At 42.9% G+C, this 19,427-nt stretch overlaps 1 long non-coding RNA gene across 5 annotated transcripts in view; it reads right to left on the reverse strand.

Annotated features, from left to right (window-relative positions):
- Positions 1–19,427, reverse strand: part of LOC118084639 (uncharacterized) — a 259,755-nt gene that overhangs the window by 235,247 nt on the left and 5,081 nt on the right. The window contains exon 1 of one of the 5 annotated variants that reach the window (XR_015949594.1): positions 16,359–16,474. The exons of the other annotated variants lie outside the window; for them this stretch is intronic. This is a non-coding gene — a long non-coding RNA (uncharacterized LOC118084639). Of the gene's footprint in view, positions 1–16,358; positions 16,475–19,427 lie in introns of those variants that run through there. 5 annotated transcript variants of the gene reach the window in all.

A 19,427-nucleotide genomic window follows, 5' to 3' on the forward strand; every position in this document is an offset into this window, starting at 1 on the left:
GGGTCAGCAACCTTTTTCAGCCGTGGGCCGGTCCACCGTCGCTCAGACCATGTGGTGGGCTGGACTATATTTTTTTTTGGGGGGGGGTGAACAAATTCCTATGCCCCACAAATAACCCAGAGATGCATTTTAAATAAAATGACACATTCTACTCACGTAAAAACATGCTGATTCCTGGACCGTCCATGGGCCCGATTGAGAAGGCGATTGGGCCGCATCTGGCCCACGGGCCTGAGGTTACCTACCCCTGCTCAAAGTAAATAATTTTTTATGCAGCTCTTGGTGCATGTCTGAACATGAGCAGCAGAAACCTTTGCGTTCAAAGACTCCATGGCTTTAAAAAACAACAACAACTATGCAGGATTTTATTCACAATGAATGGTCCTTCAGAAATCTCATGACTAAGACAGAACCTTCCCCATGCGTAAATTAAATTCCAAGAATAAAACAAAAACGTAGTTGGTCACCCACATCTGATTTACCTTGGTTGCTATTGCCCAAAAAAGAAACTGAAGGAAATCCTGGAGGTGCAGAAATGCATAGGATAATGAAACAGAGACAACAGAGAAAGTGGAGAGAGGGGAAAAAAAGATGATCAGAAATATAAATGCAGAGAGATGTGGGGGGGGGGGTGAATAGCACTGATAATTTTTCAGTTAACGATGTGGCAATGCTGACCTTCTAACCTGAAGTGGTGCAAAGAGAGATCACTAGGAGGTGCAGAGTGAAAAGGGATGGTGATCAGATGGCAATAAAGAAAGTTGTGGTGGGAAAGGGTTAACAGGTGGAATTCAGAGGAAAACCCAGGAAGGAGTGCTATAAAGAGGAGATGAGGAGGGTCTAGAGAAGAATGAATAATATGAACTGTTGTGTTTGCAGGGAAACCTTAACAACACTACAGAGACAAGCAGGTATGGCACTCCTATTCAATGCCATTGCCAGGAAGCCTTCCGGTTCAACCTGTGCATCCATTCTGTAGATTATTCACCTATGCTCTAGTCTATTTGAAAGTTAGATACTATTACTTTACATCTATTCTATCATACCTTGACCAGCCTTAATCAACTGCATTTGTTTAAATGGAAATAACAAGCAAGTTACTCAAGCAATTGTTTTGATGGTTCTTAAATGTAGTCGCACTGATGGCCAGCATTTTAGTTTGCTTGTTTCTGGAAAATGAGCACAACTTTTGGCCTTATAGTCATTATGCAAGAGAGTGCTTGAAAGGCTTCTGAATAAAACTCAATTGTAGCATTTATATTTGTTAGAATAAATGTTAAATAAAGAACATTAGTAGTTTGCATGAATGCAAAGAAAATCCTAAAAATATGATTGCATGATAGGCTCATTATGTTCTCCATATGCTACCATATTAGTAACAAGCAACAATTATGAAACATTCCTATATAAATACAACATATCCAGAGGCCAACGTTTCTGCAGCAGAGAAGATCTACCTCACACTGCAGTTATAAGTGGCAGCTGGAACATCAGGCAAAAAACTTAAAAAAAACTGCCATCATTGGTCAAAGGCTTTCTCCCAGTGAATCTGATGTGGTGGCGGTATGATTTTCTAAGGTCATATAAACAGCAAACTCATAGCAACGTGTGTCGTTTTAAAAGAGAATTGGGGAGGATTTAGCAGCCAGCAGCAGTTCTACAGTACTTAGATTATTGCAGTTTATGGGAGCTCGTGAACAGGACTCGTAAGCAGGGGCATTTGCAAGAGCACTTAGCAGAGAGTTTGAGGTGGGTGTCTGGAGCTCTGTCTCATGGTGCATGTAGGACCTGAACCAATGGATTCAAGTTACAAGAAAGGAGATTCTGACTAAACACCAGCTGTTCAACAGTGGAATGAGGTGGTGGGGTCTCTTTCACTGGATGGTTTAAAGCAGAGGTTGGATGGCCATCTGTCATTGAGGCTTTAGTTGGGATTCCTGCGTTGCAGGAGGTTGGACTAGATAACCTTTGGGATACCTTCCAACTCTTACAATTCTATGATTCTATGATTCTGAAACAAAGGGGGTGAGGTTTCACTTGACCTACTTTAATGAGAGAGCAGTTGATTGAAGGAAGACATGAACGAGACTAGAGAAATGGCACATTTTTACAAATCACTTCTTCAGTACTTTCTGCCAAAGTACTTTCTTTCCAGAAGAAATACTGGACATCCCATGAGGGTGCTTTCTGGGATCCTCTCAAGTGTGGAATGCATTCCAAGTGCCCACGTTTTCCACCTCTCCTTAATATGCATTAGCACTAAACAGAGAATGTGCATCGCAAAGAAGCGATTGGCTTCAGAACTGAAACAGAAAATCCCTCATTGCTTGAAATACAATCAGATGTTATTTTGTGACAGTATTAAGATTATATTTCTAATAAACACCACAAACAGTTTTAATAGCTGGAATGGTTTTTCCTCTTACATAAGCAGAAGTAACTTAAACCAGCTGAGCCGGAGAACATAATGGAGGCCTGCAGTGTCTGAATTTGGCTTTAAACTCTTCACTGCATATTATTGGTCACTGATGACACCATATGGAGCCTGATTCAGCCTTATGCTAAGTTACAGTGCACTCCTAACTATGTGTACTTAGTAGTTAGCCCTATTGGATTCAATGGGGCTTATTCCTGGGTAAATGGGTTTAGGATTGCAGCCTAAGAGTCTGAATACCTCCACTGCATCAGTAACTAGAGCCAGCTGGGAGAGCTTCTTTCTAATAAGGTTTTAAAAAATAATATTGGCTGGCTTGCAGTTAATATATATTTAGCAGAGTAAAAATAACTTGGAAGCTGGAGTTTAACCCACCACTCATCATCTGTCTCATACAGATATCCCTAGCATTGCTTTCAAAAAGGGGTAACATTAAATACACAGGAGTAGGGAGAGAGAAAATGTTTCTTAACTGTACTTACAGTTACTTCAAATTCACAAGGGCGGTTTTGGATTCTAAGTTAACATAATGAGAGGTGGTTTTCATGGCTGCCTCTTGCAGCAGAAGAGGGGAAGGCAGAAGAGCAAGCAGGAGGAAGGGGCAGAGCTTAGCTCAGGGGTGAGCAACCTTTTTCAGCCATAGGCTGGTCCAATGTCCCTCAGACCATGTGGTGGGCCGGACTATATTTTGGAGAGAAAAATGAACATATTCCTATGCGCCACAAATAACCCAGAGATGCATTTTAAATAAAAGCACACATTCTACCCATGTAAAAACACACTGATTCCCGGACCGTCCACGGGCCGGATTGAGAAGATGATTGGGCCACATTCGGCCCACGGGCTTTAGGTTGCCTACCCCAGGTTTAGCTGATTACTGGGAAACCCCAATGTGTATTTCTCCTCACTATCTTCAAGTTTCAACACAGCCTTCTACTGACTGAAACCACGCAAGGTTCGTATAACCAACACTTCCCACTACCGTGCTAAACTGTGTACAGCACAGGATAAGAAGCCATAGTCCTGTTAATGCAAACACTGCGAAAAGCTACAGATTTAGTGTGCAGTGTTGCCGTTATGCTTGATTATATATCCACTATGTTGCCCACAATAGCCAGTCAATAACTGAACAGTTCAAAGGGTCTTATTTAAACATACTCTGTTTTCCACCCATAATAGATCCACAATGCAGCTAATAATCGTGACATTTATTTAAAAACACAACATTGATTTTTATATTTGCCTGCTATTATTTAAATGCTTAGTTGATTCATCAAGCCAGGAATTAAAATGTATCTTGGGTAACCAGGTACTGAAATGCTAAGCTCTGTCCCACTGCCCACTGTACAATTCCCACACACAGAGACACATATACTCCAATGAATCCTGGAAGTGGGAATGTGCCACTGGCAGGCATTGGACACTTGTGCACCAAGCTCTAGCTGGAGCTGGGAAGGGAGGTAGCGGCAAAGACTATTTTTATACAGTATTCATCGTTGACTGGTGCTGGGAAGAAGAAAGAAAGAAAGGGTGTAAAACAGCATAAAAACTATGGCAGAGAGTAAAAACAGCGGAAAGGTAAAACAGATTAAAACAATTGGAAAAACCTGAAGGGTGGTGAAATGACATGCCAAGTGAGCCTAGCTGGGGCTGATATTCCACAGTTGGGGTGCGACCAATGAAAAAGTCTTTTCTCCCTTAATGGTAAAGGTACCCCTGACCATTAGATCCAGTCGCGGACGATTCTGGACGATTCTGGGGTTGCGGCGCTCATCTCGCTCTATAGGCCAAGGGAGGCGGCATTTGTCCGCAGACAGCTTCCAGGTCATGTGCCCAGCATGACCTAGCCACTCCTGGCGAACCAGAGCAGCACACGAAAATGCTGTTTACCTTCCTGCCGGAGCGGTACCTATTTATCTACTTGCACTTTGGCTGGAGCAGGGACCAAGCAACGGGAGCTCACCCTGTTGCGGGGATTTGAACCGCCGACCTTCTGATTGGCAAGCCCTAGGCTCAGTGGTTTAGACCACAGTGCCGCCCGCGTCCCTTAGCCACCCACAACACTTCACTTGGTGGGGACATTCTCAGAATATCTTCCCAAGATATCAAAGACTACATAGTTGGTTATGGAAAGATGTGGTCCTAAAGGTACCCTGGTCCCAAGGCATGAAGAACCTTTAAGGCCAAAACCAGCACCTTGAATTGGACCTGGAATCTTACTGGGAGTCAGTGAAGCTGGTGACACACTGGTGTGATGTGCTCCCATCACCCAGTCCCACAGTCAGATTTTGAGCTAGCTGAAATTTTCAGACACTTCTCAAAGGCAGCACCATGTACGACATTTTGTCGTAACCCAAACAGAAGGCTACCAGGGCATGAGTAACTGAAGCAGGACTATGCCTCTCCAGGGGAGGTCATAAAATGGCATCCCAGCAAAAACTGGCAAAAGGCGTTCAAGGTCATGGAGGCCACATGTGTCTCCAGTGACAAAAGTGGGTCCATGAGCAGCCTCCTGACTGCAAGCATGCACTTTTAGCGGAGCAATCTCCTTTAGAAGAGGCTGAACAAACAACTTAGCTAGGCAGAAAACCCACCAGCTAACAATCCATCTATCTTGTCTGGACTGAGATTCAGTTTATTGGCTATAATCCAGTCATTACCTCATCCAACCCATTGCATAATATAAAACGTAATTATGTAAAGCTACATGTGAAAACTGCAGACAGCCTTGAATGTATTTCCTAAAGGTATGCCAAAGCATCTTAAACTCTTCTTTTTTTTAATATCCTCCCCCATCCCAGCCAGGAGAAATAGCTGCAAAGCTTCCAGAGTTCCATTTCCTTTTTATTTCAGCTATCATTTGTTATATATTCAAATGAAACCAAATCAAAGTTAGTCTCACCAGAATTCCCACTGGTGCTTCAATTTTACTGAATCTTTAATAGCATGATGGAATCAAAATGCATGATATCGGTTCAGTATATGAATTTGTCCAACTCATAATGCTTGGCTGTATTACCAAACTGACCTTTTCTCTCAACAATTCTTCTTCATATTGAAATTATCAACTCATCTTACATTGTCAGCATTTCGTTACCCTAGATGACGCCTGAGCGTGTGCCCACAAAACAGCTGTCTGTGCGCAGGCCAAGCCCTCAGAAGCAGCTGCTTCATAGAGGTGTCCTCAGAAGTTCTTTAACTTTAACCTGTTAACTGTTGTTGAAACTCCCACCAATTACTCAGAAACTACAGCTCTCTTTGGATGTTCCCTCCACACATATAGCTAATATGCAGGGCGGCACGACAGCACTGCCTGGCTCTGTTCTCCACATCACTTACCCTTACCATGAATGCAACCCTCGCACAAAGTTCCCAACAGTACACATATTTTGACCTTACAGAGTTGCACTCAAAAGATCTAGAGGTGGGGGAGAAGGTATGAGCAGTGTCAGGGGTGGGGTCAAAATAACATGATCCTGCTCCTTGTCAACTTGATAAGCCCTAAGTGTGGGTGGCAATATCTAAAGACAGGTTAGGTGAACATTTTAATTGTGTATGGGGACTGGCCTGACTGTAGCACAACCTACTGATATTCAGCTAGTCAGGCTTCAAAGGGTGACCTTTGCCACCGTTACCAGAATTTATGGAAAGGTTGGGAGGTGCCCCTCCAGCGGACACCATAACCCCTCCCAACTACCAAAACCAACACAATCACTCCTGCAAATGTCCCCACAAAACACTCCATCACACAGTTTTTTCCTATCTCTTTTCAAAGGACCTCTGTTGCACATTACCCAATGCATCTATGTAGTGGCTCAATGGGAAAACTTTAGAAAGTCATATAAAATCATGCCAGTATCAGATTTGCGCCATTCCAACTTTGTTCTGCTCAGGAAGGAAATACCAATAGTTCTAGTTACAGGTAAGTAGCCATGTTGGTCTGCTGTAGTCGAAACAAAATTTAAAAAAATCCTTCCAGTAGCACCTTAGAGACCAACTGAAGAAGTGTGTATGCACACAAAAGCTCACACCAATGACAAACTTAGTTGGTCTCCAAGGTGCTACTGGAAGGAATTTTTTTATTTTATTTACCAATATTTCACAGAGAGGTTATCTATGACCAATTAGGGCTGATCTGTTCACAAAACAGAAGCCTTTATGTATGTGATTATGTATGTGATTAATTTAAAAGTTGTACAATAAAGTAGTTAATATGTTTGGTGTGGGATGCAATGTAACGCCATCATCTCCAATATTTTACGGACAGAACTGAAATGCAGACCTTTTTTAAAAATTCTGGCCTCCTTAAGCTACTTTCCAAAGTAGCCAAAAGAAGATAGTAAGGAATGCCTTTGACCATTCTACCTACTGAAATTAGTTTTTCTGATGCCACTTCCTTAGGTCATATTATTAAACCATTTAGTAAGCAGAGCAGTAATATCTAACAGGTTGTTAAAGTAGCCTCTGAAAAGATGGCAGCTGAAAATGCATAATAGATTTCTCATAGTCTAATCATGTGCAGTATTTATTTTGCAACTTTCACAAGCTTATATTTTGTTATAAATTGTTAGCTAATTAATATAGCAGAACATAAAACTGTTGCAGGGTCAAGCTACTCACATTGCACTGTTTGATTGCAGCCCTACACATTTACTGGCCAAACAACAACAGCAAATATTTTCAGTGACGTTCGAATATTAGCTTATTGACTGACAAATCTATAGCCACACAAATTCCTCACACATTAGTTACAATGAAGGGGCTTGCCAACTGAATGTACATTTTAGTTAGCAATTAGAGTACCCATCCACTTATTAAAGCGCAAAACTAAAATATTTAACTTTTGTGTTAGATAACGAGAAAGTTACTTGTATTTCTCACCAATATAAAATGTGCAATTAATGCTAATCTGCCTCATTTAAACTAAATTTTAATTATATAATTCCTGAAAAAAATTATTTCTAATTTATGTAATGTATTAATGATAAACAGTGGAGATAAACTGGCATTAGCAGAAACTTAGCATAGTCAATAACAAACAAAATTTAAAATGAATAAATTAGCTGTGCAACAAGCTAACAAAGTCATTCACACTGAAACCTGTGCAAACAAATGCAAGAAAAAGAAGGTGTCTCTTTAGGTACTGAGACCTGGTTCACAATGAATACTTAACCAGCACATGGGAATCAGTACTGGACTACACTATTGCACCCTCTCTTTCTCTGCATCTCAATCTTGTGCATGAATCTCCTATCTTCTCTACTCAGGTTTTAATGTTACATGAAAGTCACTTGTCCATGTTAAAATTAAGTCACGGCCTCGCCTGCAGCACACATTTAAAGCAATATCATACCACTTTCAATGTCCCTGCTTCCCCTCAAAGAAATTCAAACTAGAAATAGTTGCAGGTCCAATCTAGGCTATATCTGGAGTGCCACTTTTTAAAACGGCAAATGCAGCTATGGGTCTTCTTCTTCTTTGGCGATCACTCATAGCCGAGTAAGATTGTCTTCCATAAACACAATTTTAACAATGGGTCTGTATTTATTTATTTATTTATACCCCGCCCATCTGGCTGGGTTTTCCCCGCCACTCTGATGGAAGGGCGTTCCACAGGGCGGGCGCCACTACCGAGAAGGCCCCCTGCCTGGTTCCCTGTAGCTTTGCTTCTTGCAGTGAGGGAACCGCCAGAAGCCCTCGGCGCTGGATCTCAGTGTCCGGACTGAACAATGGGGGTGGATACGCTCCTTCAGGTATATAGGACTGTGGGTGACTGTGGAGGCCAATTCTGGATCCACACGTCCTTCCACAGTGGGGACATTGGTTTCTAGCCAGGAGTTGATCATGGTGTGGGTTTGTCAAGTGTGCCTTCCTTTTAGCACATTTCTCCCTGGCGTCCTGAGATCGAGTTTCTTCAAAGCCCATGACACCTTTGCTAAAGACTGTTCTACAACTGGAGCGCTTGCAGGCCAGTGTTTCCCAGTTGTCAGTGTTTATACTACATTTTTTAAGATTTGCCTTGAGACAGTCTTTAAACCTCTTTTGTTGACCACCAGCATTACGCTTCCCATTTTAAAGTTCCGAATAGACTACAGTAGTTGGTTTGGAAGACGATCATCAGACATCCATACAGCATGACCAGTCCAATGAAGTTGATGTTGAAGAATCATTGCTTCAACACTGGTGATCTTTGCTTCTTCCAGTACACTGATATTAGTTCGCCTGTCTTCCCAAGTGATGTGTAAAAATTTTCGGAGACACCGTTGATGGAATCTTTCGAGGAGTTGGAGATGGCGTTTATAAGTGGTCCATGTTTCACAAGCATATAGTAAGGTTGGTAGTACAATAGCTTTGTAAACAAGCACTTTGGTTTACCTGCGAATATCCTGGTCCTCAAACACTCTGCAATTCAATCGGGAGAAAGCCGCACTCGCAGAGCTCAGGCGATGCTGGATTTCGGCATCAGTGTTGGCCCTTGTGGAAAGGTAACTGCCTAGGTAGGAGAAGTGATCAACATTTCCCAACATTACACCACTGAGTTGGATTTGTGGTGCTGCAGAGGGGTTATTTTGTACTTGTTGGTGCAGCACTTTGGTTTTTTGGATGTTGAGTGATAGGCCAAGCTTTTTGTAAGCTTCTGCAAAGATATTTAGGGTGGTTTGGAGGCCATCCTCTGAGCGTACGCACACTACGTTGTCATCAGCATACTGAAGCTCTATGACAGAAGTTACGGTAACCTTACTTTTTGCTTTCAGCCTGTTCAGATTGAAGAGCTTTCCATCTATTCGATATATTATTTCTACTCCAGTGGGGAGTTTCCCATCGACAAAGTGTCGGATCATGGCAATGGAAATAATGAATAGTTGGGGCAATAACACAACCATGTTTAACACCTGATCCCACTGTGAATGGTTCACTTTGAGAGCCATTGTTATCTGCGATTGTTGCTGTCATATCATGGAGGAGCCGAATGATGTTTGCAAATTTATCTGGGCAGCCAACTTTCAGAAGGACAGTCCACAGGGCATTATGATTTACAGTGTCGAAAGCCTTAGTCAGGTCAATAAACGCCATATACAGGGGTTGGTTTTGCTCTCTGCATTTTTCTTGAACCAGAGAACTAACGAATTTCATTTGTTCCAACGGTCAATTCGTCCTACGAAAAATTCATCTAGCAAGGCACCGTTTCCCATAGGAATGCATTTAAAATTAATTAATGTGTTCCTATGGGCTCCGGGGGACTGGCGGCAGTGGCAGCGCTTGCTCGCTTGGCTCGCAGAAGGCAGGCAGACAGGCAGCTTTCTCTCCGTTCATTCTTCTCCCCCCACCGCCGACAGCAAGGACAGGTCCTGGGCGGCAGGGGGAGAGGAACGAAGGAAGAGAAAGGGCAGCTTTCTTTTCCTTCGTTCCTCCCCACCCCACCCCGCCCAACAGAGCCGGCATCTGACGGGGGTTCGGAAGCCCCGTCAAATGGCGCTCTGTCGGGCTAGGCGGTGGGAGGGGAAGCGGGGGAACACACTAGTTCTTCTTTTTCCCTTCTTCCCGCGCTAGTTCCCCTTTGTGTTCCGCTGGTCTCTGCCGGTTGCCCCTCACTGCTCGCGGCAACTGGCAGAGACCAGCGGAACACAAAGGGGAACCAGCTGCAGCACAGTCAGCACCTCTCAGCTGATCTTCCTTTGCCTTCTTCCCTTGCTACAGCTGGTTCCCCTTTCTCTAGACAAATGCCTTTTGCAAATAGGTTTTGTGAACGGAGGTTTTTATGGCCACGCTTCGCAAGACGAAGCGGCGGCCATAGAAAACCTCGTCGTCTTGCGAGGCAACCTCCGATCGCAAAACCCATTCGTCTAGCGAAAAATTTGTCTAGCAGGGCATTTGTCTAGCGAGGCACCACTGTATTTCTGCACTGCCTTTCATATGCAATATACAAATTAATGTACAATAACCAGAAAGTACAGCAGAATTACAGTTTGGAATAGCATGGCCATGGCTAGGTCAATGGCAAATAACATGGACTGGGCTATAAATTACATTTTTAAAAAGCAGGAGAAGAGAGAATTAAGGAACTCTTAATATTGAAATCAATGGATCTGAAAGGTGTTTAGCTTTGGCTAGACTGTGCCTGCCTTTTCAAGTGCAAGGGGCCACCGATATATACACCACAACCATAGCTCTCCAACATTTCTCTCACCTCTGTAACATCAGTAATTCCTCTGCAAGTGAAAATGTAAGTGTTCAAAAACCAAATAGCTTTGTGAGCCCCTTGAAATGTAGAGATGCAAGTATGCAGCTGTGACATATTGAACTATACAAGAGACATACCAATCCAGGACACTGCTATTTTCTTCAGGGTCACCCTTTCCCCTTATTTGCAGACATCACACAATTTCTCAAGTAAGAAACCTGACAGCTCTGTCATCGGACTTTACAAAGCAGCTGATAAAAGCTGACAGGGACAAGAATTATACAATGGTTTGGCTGTGTTTTTAAGAAAAGGCTCAGATGTTTTGCATGCAGCTCTAATGGAAAACGTTGCAAGGTTTTCCCATCTACTTGCCATAATTTTGTTCATGCTCCGATACTGCTCTGCCCTCTGCTGGCCAGTATGTGGACTTGCAAAAAAAAGTAAAGAATCTGCAAAAACCACTGAACTTATTGATATGGAGGAGCTTTTCTTAAAAATTAGTATCCAAAATGACTAGCTGAAAAAATGGTAGACCTTAAACAGTACTATAAGACCCGGTTTTAAAACTATGTTAAAATTCTTACTGGTCAAATAAAGCTCAGGTGTGTATGTTTATAAATCATCTTTAAATGTACAAAAAACCCACAATTTACGTGGATTTTACATACATGATTGCAGCTTTAGGCGATTTTTACGTAGGTGAGTGTAGCTTTATGCGGACTGCCAATCAAATAGAAATGGGGTAGGAAACCCTTGCTTGCTGGGCTCTACTTTTAACCAAGCCATGCTGCAGAAACATTTACACTACTACACTGGCCATGGAGCTCAAGACCTGCTCATTATTTGTGTTGCAAGTCCTTGCCTTTCATTATTTAAACTTGCCCTGACTTTGGGTTTTAGCTCTGCGCACAGTGGAAGTTTCTGCTGCTGAATTTGAAGTGCCAGTAATACAACTGGATGCTGCTGTCTACTTTCTCCAACCTAGCAATGTGTGATGCTAAATTGGAGACATTTCATTTCAGGCACTCTCCCCCACCTCTTGCTCTGTCTGTAAACAGCATGACAACTCTGTGCCATATCAGCTGTAATTAAATATCATGTTCATTTCCTCAAAAGGGCCCCAGATGTTAGGAACTGGTGAGAAGGAATTAAATTATTAAAAAAGCTATAATCTATAGCATAGGAGGAAAAGTAAGCTTCGTAGCAAAACAAACAGAAATGACAACATCAGAATACAGTGGTACCTTGGTTTAAGTACACAGTTGGTTCTGGAAGTCTGTACTTAACCTGAAGCGTACTTAACCTGAAGCGAACTTTCCCATTGAAAGTAATGGAAAGTGGATTAATCCATTCCAGACGGGTCTGCGGAGTGCTCAACCTGAAGCGTACTTAACCCGAAGTATGAGTGTAATTGGTTCTGGAAGTCCGTACTTAACATGAAGCGTACTTAACCTGAAGCGAACTTTCCCACTGAAAGTGGATTAATCCGTTCCAGACAGGTTCGCAGAGTACTTAAACTGAAAGTACTCAAACCGAGGCGTACTTAAACTGACTGTATGCCACTTCTGCTCCTTGCTCTTGACCAACAAAAAATCAGCAGTGATCTACTAATCAAATGACCAGAGATGCAACTTCTTATTTCAAGACTGATCATAGAATCATAGAATCATAGAATCATAGAATCATAGAGTTGGAAGAGACCACAAGGGCCATCCAGTCCAACCCCCTGCCAAGCAGGAAACACCATCAAAGCATTCCTGACAGATGGCTGTCAAGCCTCTGCTTAAAGACCTCCAAAGAAGGAGACTCCACCACACTCCTTGGCAGCAAATTCCACTGCCGAACAGCTCTTACTGTCAGGAAGTTCTTCCTAATGTTTAGGTGGAATTTTCTTTCTTGTAGTTTGAATCCGTTGCTCCGTGTCCGCTTCTCTGGAGCAGCAGAAAACAACCTTTCTCCCTCCTTTATATGACATCCTTTTATATATTTGAACATGGTTATCATATCACCCCTTAACCTTCTCTTCTCCAGGCTAAACATACCCAGCTCCCTAAGCCGTTCCTCATAAGGCATCGTTTCCAGGCCTTTGACCATTTTGGTTGCCCTCTTCTGGACACGTTCCAGCTTATCAGTATCCTTCTTGAACTGTGGTGCCCAGAACTGGACACAATACTCCAGGTGAGGTCTGACCAGAGCAGAATACAGTGGTACTATTACTTCCCTTGATCTAGATGCTATACTCCTATTGATGCAGCCCAGAATTGCATTGGCTTTTTTAGCTGCTGCATCACACTGCTGACTCATGTCAAGTTTGTGGTCAACCAAAACTCCTAGATCCTTTTCACATGTACTGCTCTCAAGCCAGGTGTCTCCCATCCTGTATCTGTGCCTTTCATTTTTTTTGCCCAAGTGTAGCACTTTACATTTCTCCTTGTTAAAATTCATCTTGTTTGCTTTGGCCCAGTTGTCTAATCTGTTAAGGTCATTCTGAAGTGTGATCCTGTCCTCTGGGGTGTTAGCCACCCCTCCCAACTTGGTGTCATCTGCAAACTTGCTCAGGATTCCCTCAAGCCCATCATCCAAGTCATTGATAAAGATGTTGAACAAGACTGGGCCCAAGACAGAACCCTGTGGCACCCCACTAGTCACTACTCTCCAGGATGAGGAGGAGCCATTGATGAGCACCCTTTGGGTTCGGTCAGTAATCCAGCTACAAATCCACTGAATGGTAGCATTGTCTAGCCCACATTTTACCAGCTTCTTTACAAGAATATCATGGGGCACCTTGTCAAAGGCCTTGCTGAAATCAAGATAGGCTACATCCACAGCGTTCCCTTCATCTACCAGGCTTGTAATTCTGTCAAAAAATGAGATCAGATTAGTCTGACATGACTTATTTTTCAGGAACCCATGCTGACTTTTAGTGATCACAGAGTTTCTTTCTAGGTGCTCACAGACTGTTTGCTTAATGATCTGCTCTAGAATCTTTCCTGGTATTGATGTCAGGCTGACTGGGCGGTAATTGTTTGGGTCCTCTCTTTTCCCCTTTTTGAAAATAGGGACAACATTTGCCCTCCTCCAGTCTGCTGGAACTTCGCCTGTTCTCCAGGAATTTTCAAAGATTATTGCCAGTGGTTCTGAAATCACCTCTGCCAGTTCTTTTAATACTCTTGGATGTAGTTCATCTGGCCCTGGAGACTTGAATACATCTAAACTAGCCAAGTATTCTTGTACTACCTCCTTACTTATTCTGGGCTGTGTTTCCCCTGCTGAATCATCTGCTCCATATTCTTCAGGTCGGGCGTTGTTTTCTTTCTTGGAGAAGACTGAGGCAAAGAAGGCATTGAGGAGTTCTGCCCTTTCTCTGTCCCCTGTTTGCATTTCACCATCTTCTCCTCTGAGTGACCCCACTGTTTCCTTGTTTTTCCTTTTGCTACGGACATACCCATAAAAGCCCTTTTTGTTGCTTTTAACCTCTCTGGCGAGCCTGAGTTCATTCTGTGCTTTAGCTTTTCTGACTTTGTCTCTACACGTGCTGGCTATATGTTTGAATTCCTCTCTGGAGATTTCCCCCCTTTTCCATTTTTTGTACATATCCCTTTTAAATCTTAACTCAGTCAAAAGTTCTTTAGATAGCCAGCCTGGCTTCTTTAGGCACCTTCCATGTTTCCGTCTCATTGGTATTGCCTGAAGTTGTGCTTTTAATATCTCCCTTTTAACAAACTCCCAACCATCATGAACTCCCTTCCCTTTTAGTATTACTGTCCATGGGATTTCACCCAGCGTTTCCCTAAGTTTTCTGAAGTCGGCTTTCTTAAAGTCTAGAATTTGGACCTTAGTATGCTTGGTTGCTCCTTTCCGCTGGATAATAAACTCCAGAAGAGCATGGTCACTCCCACCTAATGATCCTGCCACTTCTACCCCACTAACCAAGTCATCACTATTGGTTAGGACCAGATCTAAAATGGCTGATCCTCTTGTTGCTTCTCCCACTTTCTGGACAATGAAGTTGTCTGCAAGGCCAGTGAGGAATCTGTTCGACCTTATGCTCTTGGCTGAGTTTGACATCCAACAAATATCAGGATAGTTGAAATCCCCCATTACTACTATCTCACTTCCTTTGGAATGCTTGGCCATCTGTTCCAGGAAGGCATCATCTGTGTCCTCAGTTTGGCTTGGGGATCTATAGTAAACTCCCACAATGAGATCACTGTTGTTTTTCTCTCCCTTAATTTTGACCCAGATACTCTCAATTTGGCTTTGAAGTTTTAAATCCTGGATCTCTTCACAGGTATACATATCCCTAACATATAAAGCTACTCCTCCTCCTTTCCTGTTTGGTCTATTTCTCTTAAATAGATTGTATCCCTCTATTACTACATTCCAGTCATGAGACTCATCCCACCAGGTTTCAGTGATGCCTATTATGTCATATTTAGTTTGCTGTACCAAGAGCTCAAGTTCATCTTGTTTATTTCCCATGCTCTGTGCATTAGTATACAGACATTGAAGACCGTTGATCATTCCCCCATGTCTCTTATTTAAGGATATTTTCGTCCCACCACTAGGTCTGCATGCTGCTTGCTCCATTTGGTCCTTGACATTTGGATGATCATCTTCAGCATTTGATAGACTCCTACCTTCAGGACCACTGTCTCCCTCCCCCACATAAGTCAGTTTAAAGCCCTCCTGATGAGGTTTTTGAGTTTTGTGGCAAAAACATTCCTCCCAACTTTTGTGAGGTGCAGTCCATCACTTGCCAGAAGTCCATCATCAAGAAACTGCAGACCGTGATCTAGGAATCCAAACCGTTCCTGTTTGCACCATTTGCGAAGCCAGTTGTTCACTTCCCCTATTTTTCCCTCTCTCCCTGGGCCATGTCGTTCAACTGGGAGGACAGAAGAGATGACAATTTGTGCATCTAATTGCTTCAACTTCCTGCCCAGAGCCTCATAATCATTTTTGATCTTCTGTAAGCTATGGCTTGCAGTGTCATTGGTTCCCACATGCACCAAAAGGAAGGGGTATTTGTCGGTGGGTTTTATTATTCCTTGCAGCCGTTCTGTTACATCTTTGATCTTGGCCCCAGGTAGACAGCACACCTCTCGAGACATCTTGTCAGGCCCACAGATCACTGCTTCTGTACCCCTCAGTAGGGAATCCCCAATCACCACTACACGCCTCTTCAGAGGCTTGGTTGGGATTCTTCTATGTGCTGTCCCTTCCAAGGTTACCTGCATATTTCCAGAGGACTGACTTGGTTGCTCGTCTTCATATTCCTCATCAACTGTGATGAGGGAGAGATCCTCAGGTGGAGTCTGTTCCTCGTCTTCCATGAGCACTTCAAAACGGTTGTTTAATTCTAAGCACTCAGAGCGATCCCTGGGCCTTCTACTTCTATGAGTCACGTTCCTCCATACATCTGGCTGCTGTGTTGGGGAACTGACCTCCTCCTCAGGGAGATCCCCTGTCTCCTCCTTGGTGCAGACAGTGTGCTCTGCTGCATCCAAGAAAAGCTCCAGCTCTTTAATTCTCTGGAGCGTAGATACACGCCCCTGAAGCTGCTCCAGAAGGGCAACCTTGTTTTCTAGTAGGGCAACCAACTTGCAATTTACTGCGCCCAGTCTTAAGAACATGGAAAGCTGTATTACACCAGGTTGGACCATTCATCCACCTAGCTTGATCAGCAGTATTGCCTATGCTGACTGGTAGTGGCTCTCCAGGTTTTCAAGACAATCTTACCTGGGGATGCCAAGGATTGAACCTGGGGCCTTCTACACGCAGAGAGTGATGGGCTATGCCACCAAACCACAGCCTCTTCTTTTGCTTGTGTGTATATTCCTTCTGCTACCTTTCCCCAGAAAGAGTGATAGGGAATGAAGTTATAGGCAACAATGGTCAGCTTCAACAGCAGGGCTGCAGAGAAATAAAAGCCATGTGTGGTTGGAAGAATCTTCTTAGAAGCTATCTTTCACAAGTCATTCTAAGCAGGTGCGCTTACAAGTGGCACAGGAGAAAAGATCATGGCCGTTATTTCTCTTGACACTGTAGGAGTTACAAGGAGTAAATGAAAACCACCTTACAGTGGTGCATTCAGGTCAGGACTTTGCAACAGGCATCCACTCAGCAGAATGAGTGGAATGCCCCACTTCCAAATATCACAGGACTGGCTTAGCCTCCCCCCCCCCTTTTAACTTTAGGCCTTTCCCCATGATAAAAAGGTAAAGGGACCCCTGACCATTAGGTCCAGTCATGACTGACTCTGGGGTTGCGGGAAGCTGGCATACAGCTTCCAGGTCATGTGGCCAGCATGACTAAGCCGCTTCTGATAACCGCACTTTAAAGCTGAATTGGAACAAACGACAATCTGTGTAAAACCCGAATTGCACAGAGCTTTAAAGTGCAGACCTGTGCATGGAAAAAGTGGGGCAAACCGTAAGTGTGGATAAACCCAGAGTGAAGTCATATTGAGCACTAAGAAGTTCCAGACATGACGTTTTCCATTCTCCTTGCATTTCTGCTCTTGGATTTAGTGATGTAGCCCACAATACAGTTGAGAAGTACAGGGAATCCGAGAAGCATTACCATTGCCTGGAAAGCATGGCACCACACATGATGTTGAGCTAAGAAAGGGAAAGAGTGGGTGGATCATGGGAGGCAATGTTTCTACACTGTTTGCAAGGAAGGCATCTGTCCATTGTTCTGAGTGCTGACTGATTATATTGATATGAATCTTTTTGAACCTAAGTAAAGTGTGCCTCCTGAAAATCTATCTAGAAAGAAAAACACCATCTAGTGCCTCAGACATCAAAACTCTAAGAAATGCTATATTATTATGTTACCTTATTAGACTGGCTCTTGTACATTATTGTCATGAATGCCTCAGCCAGAGTTCATGTTTTAAATTGTGCCATTCCACAAGCAGCCTATGACAATGTGCTTGGATATGTTGAAAGAACAGAAGATTTCCATACAACATTACTGAGCACACATCCATCCACATTTATGTCACACCTGGTTTCCGTCATAGCCTAGGTGACAAGCATAGCAATGAAAGGTTTGATACAACTGGGAGTTTCATAGCCTATAGAATGACCAATATTTCACACCTAGGTTGCAGGAAAACTATTATAAAATGGATATTGACAGAGACGGATTGTCGACGCTGTAATATAATCTCATGGCTTTGATGATCTCAAACCTCTTGAGCATCATTTCACAGTTTATGGTACAGTATCATCACAATCCCTCAGAAGAATTACAGCTTTCTAACTAATCTCTCCCTATCGGTTACATGATATGGAAGCCATGAAGCTCAAATACAAAGAGGCTATAGTATGAATGATTGCACTCAGGTCTCTTCCCCCCACCCAACAATATTTGTAAGTCTGGGAGTGATAAATGGCACATGAGTTATAAACGAGCAACAAGGTCAGAGCAACTGAAAGCAGGGAGTTCAAAGAAGTGCCACCATTTCAGAGAGTTCAAGAAGAGGCCACAGACTGACATGGTTCAATTATTCTTGAGGGGGAGGCACAAAATAATAAAAGACAGCAAGCTGATGAACAATAATGGCTTGTCACTGATAAACACGGCACAAGTTAGGACTACTTCACACATGTTTTTTTCTCCTACAAAGGTAAAATAAAGGAAAACATCCCCACATTTCTACATCATCATTTGTGATTATTGCACAGATCAGCTTTACCCCACATAAACTGCTTTGGGACCTCCTCCAGCTCAGAGTACACACACAATCAACACATGTGCAGAATTTTCACACATGAGGGTGCACATGAGACTTTTCCTCCCTACCCCACTGTCTACTCTTACAAAGGAAAGCATATATGTGAAGAGGCCTTTAGAATTACTTTGGTGAACAGAACCATGATAACTGTCATGTTTTATGACTTTTGGGCAGAAAAATGAATGTTTTTCTTAATGACATGCTATTTGTTATTCTCTGTTTTAAGTTGCTTGATTTGGACGCTACACCAAGCCAAAATATGAGTTAGCACAACTGTGGAAGCTCCAGGAAAGGAGATAGCAACAATTTTGCTCATCCTCCAGTTCTGTGTGTTGCTTACCATGCCACCCAAACCTGGGATCATGGTTTAACTCTCATGGACAAACTGTGAGCCATAAACCTTAGGAAAACTAATATTACGTAAACCATAGTTACAGCCAATTACGATGGATCAAAAAGCCTCTCTAAACAGTTGACACAATTGAAACACAAAGTAACTTATAATAATACAATTCACACTGTAGAGGATGAGTAGTAGTAGTAGTACGGTGGTAGTAGTAGTAGAAATTTCTTTATTTATACCCCACCCATCTGGCTGGATTTCCCCATCCACTCTGGGCGGCTTACAGAATATATAAAACTGAATATAATCCACACCTGCTAAAATACCAGAGCTAATGTTAATATAAATAATTATTAATGCCTAAATCTAACACAGAGTGAGCCCATTGATTCAGGCCAACAAGTAGAAAGGTGAGTGCAAAAGCCCTATACACATATTATGCACACATTAAATGGGTTCTTTTGTAGCAGAGGTTTCTTGATCAAGTGTTGCATTAATGTATTTTTAATATAAGCCCTTGATAAAGGCAAGCATGCCAAAATGCATTGGGCATATTTACAAACAAAAAAAAGATAATGGGGATGACATAGAGGCGGCAGGCTCCACTCTCTGCCTGTGTGTTTTCTTCAGAACATTTGTAAAGAGTTCTCTGAATGGACAACGGAGCACATGTTGGGATGGAGCCTGTTGACATCATGTTGTACCACCAGTCTGTGCACAT

Source organism: Zootoca vivipara, chromosome 4 (genome assembly GCF_965207765.1).
Source record: "Zootoca vivipara chromosome 4, rZooViv2.hap1.1, whole genome shotgun sequence".
NCBI classification, from domain to species: domain Eukaryota; kingdom Metazoa; phylum Chordata; class Lepidosauria; order Squamata; family Lacertidae; genus Zootoca; species Zootoca vivipara.